Source organism: Lolium perenne, chromosome 2, assembly GCF_019359855.2.
Source record: "Lolium perenne isolate Kyuss_39 chromosome 2, Kyuss_2.0, whole genome shotgun sequence".
In the NCBI taxonomy this organism is placed as follows: Eukaryota; Viridiplantae; Streptophyta; class Magnoliopsida; order Poales; family Poaceae; genus Lolium; species Lolium perenne.
In genome coordinates this window covers 47,868,164-47,876,158 of record NC_067245.2, presented here as the reverse complement: position 1 = coordinate 47,876,158, position 7,995 = coordinate 47,868,164, and the positions used below count along the sequence as shown (strand labels likewise).

Below are 7,995 nucleotides of genomic sequence, written 5' to 3'. Positions count from 1 at the left end.
TGTGGTGAGTTATGGGCTCGTGACATTTCAGGCCCAACCGACTTGACAGAACCCACGCTTGACAGATCAGTTATCAGTTATCACCTTTCTCTTTGGAGCTGTTAATTAGGAGGTCATATAATTCCTTCCAAAGAGAAAGAGAAGGGTCATATGAATGCCTTTGTGCTGGCTACCCACGTTTTTCTGTATCAACTTGACTTCGTGCATGCATGCATTTGTACATATAGTTGAAACGAACCGTGTTTGTTTCAGATGGCGGTAGTAAACTGGCAGCTTAATTCAAGTTTTGTGTGACATGCATCATTCTGTATTTACCTTTTAAACACGATCCTGCCTTTTCTTTGTATGCTGATCTGAAACTGTGCTACAGAAGTACATTGTAGATCATCAAGTAGGTAGTACTACTATTCTCAATGATGATGTTGAACTAGCCCCGAACTCAAAGTCATCTTTAAAATGTCAAACTTCATTTATGAATCTCTGATCGATAGTGTATCTCTATTGTGTATCCCTTAATGAGTCTGTGTTAATAAGGGTCCACCATTTCTAGAAGGTTTCTGGTAATAGGGCCAAACGAAGGCAACTCAAGCACTTCTCCTAGTATGTGATCAAGCTATCATGCCGGTCTGGAATCAGTCTCCGGAAATGTAGGCACAACTAATGACAGATTGACAGGAGTGACAAATACAGTCAAGTGCTGCTCTCTAGCCACCCCATCAGAAAACAAGTGTGAAATTTGTCAGAATATCTCTTTCATTGATGCCAACAAACTGAGCAATACAAGACAGAGTATCAAGCTATCATGCAGGGTTGGAATTAGTCTCAGGAATGTAGGCACAGCTAATGACAGATTGGAAGAGTGATTGATACAGTCAAGTGCTGCTACTCTAGCACTCCATAAAAAACAATCGTGCAATTCGTCAGAGTATCTCTTTTGTTGATGCCACGGAACTGAGCAAGACAAGTAGCAGTAGCATTACTTAAGGAGGCCAAACAAAGAGTAGTCCCAGAGTGTCAATAATATGGAATCAATGATGCAAGAGAAAAAAAGGGGGTTGTGTCAAATCCATTGACAGGTGCTCTGTTAAACTGTTATTCGTGAAGCCAAACTTCAGGCTGGAATGAGATGAGGTGAACTTGCGATAACGAATGAACCACCTTCCAACAAAGCACCAACTTATTCAACCCATATTCAAGAGGTCAGTCCCATTTGAAAGGGACTCCGCCAACTATATGGGAATAGACCGCAACACCCAGTAGGGATATCGGCAGGTTTTGGATTTTTGTGATAGGAAGCGGCCGAAGAAAAATGTGGCAGCTGGCCAATAGTTACCAAGATGACAGGTTCAGGAGACAAACTATTTTGCTAAGATCAATGAAGCAAAACAGGCCCAATTACTCCGAAAGCGACGAGTATTTGGTGCTCAGATCTCTCTGTTGACATCTGTCCTTGCGTCCATGCCGATTCTCTCGGTGCGGAGAGTGACAGGAGATGGCAATCTAAGAGGCTTGGACGAATTCTGATGGCGACGGTTGCAGAGGTCCGAGCCATCTGGATGATTCAGCTCGAGGATGCAGTGATGCACAGATCCTCTCCGGAGCCAGACTGAAACTTGTGCTTGGAAGAAGCCAGATTTCTGGCGGAAACTTCAGAGACGATCTCGGCAGTGCGCCGGCACGTTGTTCGCCTTCATTGAGAAAGGAAACTGAAACACTCGGAATCGTTTGCCTTCCGTCAAGAAAATCCAGAAACTTTATCTTGGTTGCGTCAAGAAATCGGAATCGTTTGCTCTGCGTCATGAAAATTCAGAGACATTCGGCAGTGCTCAGCTGTGTGCCGAAGATAGAAGTTAGTTGGCTTGCGTGCTCCCTGGTGGCATTGGTGCGTTGCTTACACTAGTGCACCGGGCACGTTGTTTTGCCTCAATTGAGGAAGGGAACTGAAGAAATCGGAATCGTTTACATAATGTTTTCTTGCTTGGACGAAGCCAAGTTGAGCTAGCGAGAAAGTTGAGATGTGGAAAAATGAAAAAAAAATTGCTTGTCAAGAGTGGGATTTGAACCCACGCCCTTTCGGACCAGTACCTGAAACTGGCGCCTTAGACCAACTCGGCCATCTTGACTTGATGCTAATGCTGGCACACGAAAGTTATATATATAGAGTCTCTACTTTATCTCACCTTCCCAAATTTCGCTACAGGCTTTGGCCTCATATCGTCACAGGGAGACCTCTGACGGACTGGGTACAGTCAAAAAAGTAAGGCAGGTGATGTTCAACCTGAGCTGTAGCGTCTATATACGTGCTAACTAACTTACATTTATCTTACTAACTTCCTCCACCAATACAAGTAATGGAGTACTTCACAATGCTATATGAAGTGCGAACGCGAATCACTGAATCCAACGATGTACTAATAATCCTGCTTCTCCAATACACATTCTTTCTCTAATTCTCAGTGTGGCATCAGTTGATGCTGCGATGGCTGCTCTTGTACAACCAGTCACGGTGGTTACAGAGAGTGTGTGGTTCGAACCAGGTGGGCTTATATAAAAAAGGAAGGTGAAGATGATATTGACGACTTCCGGCCCATTGTTTGGCTCATAATTTAGCCAAAAACGTGTCCATTTTTTTGAAGGAAAGCCAGATGGCGTTTTATTTATTACCAGAAAGGAGAGTTACATCTTGAACTACAACATAAAATAAAATAAACTCGGTAGGGTCAGGTAATGCAAATCAGAATCCAATATGGGTGGAGCTATGGAAAAGTTACCAACAGAAGTTAAAAATTTAGGAAATGCTTCTATTCGGCCGACCGATCCGAGGAGGAGTTATCGGTCGATCCAAAGCCACGCGCAGATTCCGCTCATCTGCCACTTCCGCATGCCACTTGCGTAGTGTTGGCCCCGCAATTCATGAGCTGTCACCTAGGTGCCACTGGCTGCAGCTAGCTATTGCAGGATACTCTTATGTGCTTGCGTGCACAGAGCTGCAGCGCTGTTCTCCTGCATGCTTCCTCTACCATGTGCCTGCAGAGGTATGGTCTAGTTGAATGCCTAGCTAGCTAAATATTTTTGTTATAATTTAATATGTAGTAAATTAGTTATAGCTTGACCACTTCGCATTATAATCTTAAACATATGGATTTTTGTTGTAAAGGTCTATGACTTTTCTGAAGATAGTTTCGTGATTTTTGTTGTAATTAAATCTATAGAAAATTAGTTGTTGCTTCACCACTTTGTATTGTTCCCAAAAATATGAAAATTTTATTGTAATCGTTTGTGACTTTTGTAAGAATAGTTTGGTGAATTTTGTTGTGATTAAAGATGTAGGAAATTAATTTTTGCTCGGTCACTATGCATTGTTCCCAAACATATTGGATTTTTGTTGTAATCATTTGTGACTTTCGTAAATTAGTTTGGTTAAATTTGTTGTAATTAAATATGTAGCAAATTAGTTGTTCCTTGACCACTTTGCATTTTTTGTAAACATATGCAAGTGCCTTGTCATCTATAGCCAACTTAGAGTCAATACATACAATAATGTGCTACAAAAATATAGTACTTTATCAATGGATGACCCACTTTTCACTCTCACAAAGTGCCTAGAAGCACGTGCTAGCGCTGGCTCTTGCATAAGAGCCCACTCTCCTTCTCTCTCCTCCAACTAAACAATAATATACTATTTTAATCCTTATAGCCAACTGACTAGGACTTATTGTACTTGCTCTAAGGCTTCTCCCATGCATGCATGGCAGCAGGGTAGGAGACTAGGCGTGCAAGTAAGTCACAATGCTCGGCAGTTTTGACGAACATACACATCAAGGTTAATAGTTCTTGTCCACTTTGCTATAAATCATGCGAAGATATTAGACACACTTTATTTTTATGTGTTGGAGCCAAATTTGGAAGAAAATGGGCCTATGGAATATAGTTGATGACGTAGTGCTGTACTCGACTACTTGATGATGCGCAAGTTCATAAAACCCCAAGATAAAATTTATGCTGATGTAAGGGGGTCATCATCACTACTGTATGGTATATTTGGTGCATTAGGCGACAAAAGGTCATGGGGAGATGGTGCAACCGGTAAACCCGCTGGTTTTAAACATTCAAACATTAGTCACTAATTTTAATTGTGCAGAATGCCCAAGAAAGAATATGAGGGAAATCACTTGGATGAAAGCTTGAGAGGGTTTTGTGCCAGTGAATGTTGACACAACTTTTAATCAATAAACCAGAAGAGGATCAATGGGTGTTGTGATCCGCAATGGTAAAGGGATTTTTCTTGCAGCTCCGAATGAACCTACTGATTTTCCTCTTGATGCAACTACTATAGAAGCGTTGCAACCGGACGTGGCGTTTAATTAGCAAATCAAGTGGGAGCGAATAAGATGATGATTCAATCGGATAGGCTGGAGATGATCGAGATATTGAACGATGGAGGTTTCACGGTGATGGCAGCGGCACCAATTGTTGAAGATATTTGTATTCAGGCCACGCCATTCACAAAATTAGATTTTACTTATCGCTCTAGTTGTGCAAATTATGCCGCTCATTTGTTAGCTAAGGAGTGTGATACTGAACCAAGTGCTTTGTTTGCCACCAACTTTTATTTTATCCCTAATTGATGATGTAAGTGCTATGTGATTAATAAAATATTGTTGTAGAGTCCTGCTGCTTACCCTAAATAAATACTCTGAGGGTCGCACTTCCAAACACGAATCTCCTGAGATCTATAAACAAACATTGATAATTCATGCGCCACCTGATTACCCCTCCACGGATAATGTTGAAAGAAATATCACATCGTCAAGCATCTCCCATGCCCTGCACGAATCCATCATGTCAAGTATGTCATTAGGACCCTACTGCACCACACCATCGAGACCGGCGGTTGTTGATGTGGTAGATGCAACACCGTTCAACCTCCTGGCCACCTCCATCCATATGTTGTTTGAAAACTATCGCAAGTGCGTTCGCGGACACCGAGGCTAAGACTACCCCTTTTAGGTTCGTAGTGGGGCGGTGAGGCAGTCCGAACAATCTCACACATCACATCAAACCAATGTTTAAAATAGCCAGCTACATGATATAGCCGCGGTCTCCCAAAACAGCTATAGCCCGGTGATACGTCTCCAACGTATCGATAATTTCTTATGTTCCATGCCACTTTATTGATGATACCTACATGTTTTATACATACTTTATGTCATATTTATGCATTTTCCGGTACTAACCTATTAAAGAGATGCCGAAGAGCCAGTTGCTGTTTTCTGTTGTTTTTGGTTTCAAAAATCCTAGTAAGGAAATATTCTCGGAATTTGACGAAATCAACGCCCAGGATCTTATTTTTCCACGAAGCTTCCAGAACACCGGGGGAGAAACGAAGTGGGGCGACGAGGCGGCGACACGCCAGGGCGGCGCGGCCCACCCCCTGGCCGCGCGGCCCTGCTGTGTGGGCCCCTCGCGTCGCCCTTGACCTACCTCCTCCGCCTACTTAAGCCTTCGTCGATAATAACTCCAGTACCGAGAGCCACGATACGGAAAACCTTCCAGAGACGCCGCCGTCGCCAATCCCATCTCGGGGGATTCAGGAGATCGCCTCCGGCACCCTGCCGGAGAGGGGAATCATCTCCCGGAGGACTCTTCACCGCCATGGTCGCCTCCGGAGTGATGAGTGAGTAGTTCACCCCTGTACTATGGGTCCATAGCAGTAGCTAGATGGTCGTCTTCTCCTAATTGTGCTTCATTGTTGGATCTTGTGAGCTGCCTAACATGATCAAGATCATCTATCTGTAATGCTACATGTTGTGTTTGTTGGGATCCGATGAATAGAGAATGCTATGTTATGTTGATTATCAATCTATTACCTATGTGTTGTTTATGATCTTGCATGCTCTCCGTTACTAGTAGAAGCTCTGGCCAAGTTTTTGCTTGTAACTCCAAGAGGGAGTATTTATGCTCGATAGTGGGTTCATGCCTCCATTAAATCTGGGACGGTGACAGAAAGTTCTAAGGTTGTGGATGTGCTGTTGCCACTAGGGATAAAACATCGATGCTATGTCTAAGGATGTATTTGTTGATTACATTACGCACCATACTTAATGCAATTGTCTGTTGTTTTGCAACTTAATACTGGAAGGGGTTCGGATGATAACCTGAAGGTGGACTTTTTAGGCATAGATGCATGCTGGATAGCGGTCTATGTACTTTGTCGTAATGCCCAATTAAATCTCACAATACTCATCATAACATGTATGTGCATGGTCATGCCCTCTTTATTTGTCAATTGCCCAACTGTAATTTGTTCACCCAACATGCTTATTCTTATCAGAGAGACGCCTCTAGTGAACTGTGGACCCCGGTCCATTCTTTTACATCGAATACAATCTACTGCAATACTCGTTCTACTGTTTTCTGCAAACAATCATCATCCACACTATACATCTAATCCTTTGTTACAGCAAGCCGGTGAGATTGACAACCTCACTGTCACGTTAGGGCAAAGTAATTTGGTTGTGTTGTGCAGGTTCCATGTTGGCGCCGGAATCCCTGGTGTTGCGCCGCACTACACTTCGCCGCCATCAACCTTCAACGTGCTTCTTGACTCCTACTGGTTCGATAAACCTTGGTTTCTTACTGAGGGAAACTTACTGCTGTACGCATCACACCTTCCACTTGGGGTTCCCAATGGTCGCGTGCTGTACGCGTGTCAAGCTAAATTTCCGGCGCCGTTGCCGGGGAGATCAAGACACGCTGCAAGGGGAGTCTCCACTTTCAATCTCTTTACTTTGTTTTTGTCTTGCTTTACTTTTATTTACTACTTTGTTTGCTGCATTATATAAAAAGACAAAAAAAATAGTTGCTAGCTTTACTTTATTTACTGTTTTGTTTGCATTCTCCATATTAAAAACACAAAAAAATTTAGTTACTTGCATTTTACTTTTGTTACCATGTCTAGCTCTGCACCTGTTACTTCTTCACCTGAGGAATTAGTCTTCACTTTTAAACAAGGGGATGAGGAGAGTTTTAAAGATGCTTGGTCCAGAATTTTTGATTCTTATCGTAAAGCTAAACCTCAAATGACTCTAAGTTTGCTCCTTAGTAACTTTTATTTTGGGCTTATGATTCGCTATAGATATGCCTTGGATGCTGTAGTGGGAGGAGATTTCCTTCATTGCAATGGGGATCAAGCTTTTAATGCCATAAAGAAATTGGTTGCATCACATGATTTAGCTAATAACTTTGATTCAGCTCTTATTAGCATTTATAATTGATTAAACACTCTTGAGACAAGTGCATCTTGCTTGAAAGAAAATTATAGCTATGTTCGTAACCGTCTTGATCAAGTTTTAGTGAACTCTGAACCTTCAATATGGGACCCTACTATTAAAGTTGTTATCGGTGGTCAAACTTTTCATGCCAATTGTGATATTATGTCTGAATTTTGCCTGATGCCTAAGAGTATTTATGAATCTTTGACACTTTGGGGACTCGTTGAAGGGGGAGAAGGAATAACTCTTATTGATAACTATGTTATAATTTCTAAGGGAATAGCCGCGGGTGTGCATACAACCATTCTTGGAAGAACAGTATCCACTGATTATCTTGTTATTGAATGTGTAGGAACAGGACAAATCACACTCGGAAGATCCCTGCTGAAACTATTGGGAGCAGTCATAAATGTGGGAGAAGGCACCCTAAAATTCACCTCTGCACCGGGGGGTAGACATGTATTCCCTAAATCAAAGAGTAAGAAAAAGAATAAGAAGGGTAGGCGTAAAGCCCAAGGTAATGTTGATGCATCATCTCTTGATAACATTTGATATACACTTTCTGCGCCTAGCTGAAAGGCGTTAAAGAAAAGCGCTTATGGGAGACAACCCATGATTTTACTACTGCACCTTTATTTTATATTTGAGTCTTGGAAGTTGTTACTACTGTAGCAACCTCTCCTTATCTTAGTTTTGTTGCATTGTTGTGCCAAGTAAAGTC

At 42.2% G+C, this 7,995-nt stretch overlaps 1 non-coding gene across 1 annotated transcript; it reads right to left on the bottom strand.

Moving 5' to 3' along the window:
• Positions 1-2,042: 2,042 nt before the first annotated feature.
• TRNAL-CAG (transfer RNA leucine (anticodon CAG)) lies at positions 2,043-2,123 on the bottom strand. Its single transcript has one exon. It is a non-coding gene; the product is annotated as a tRNA-Leu (tRNA).
• Positions 2,124-7,995: the final 5,872 nt, after the last annotated feature.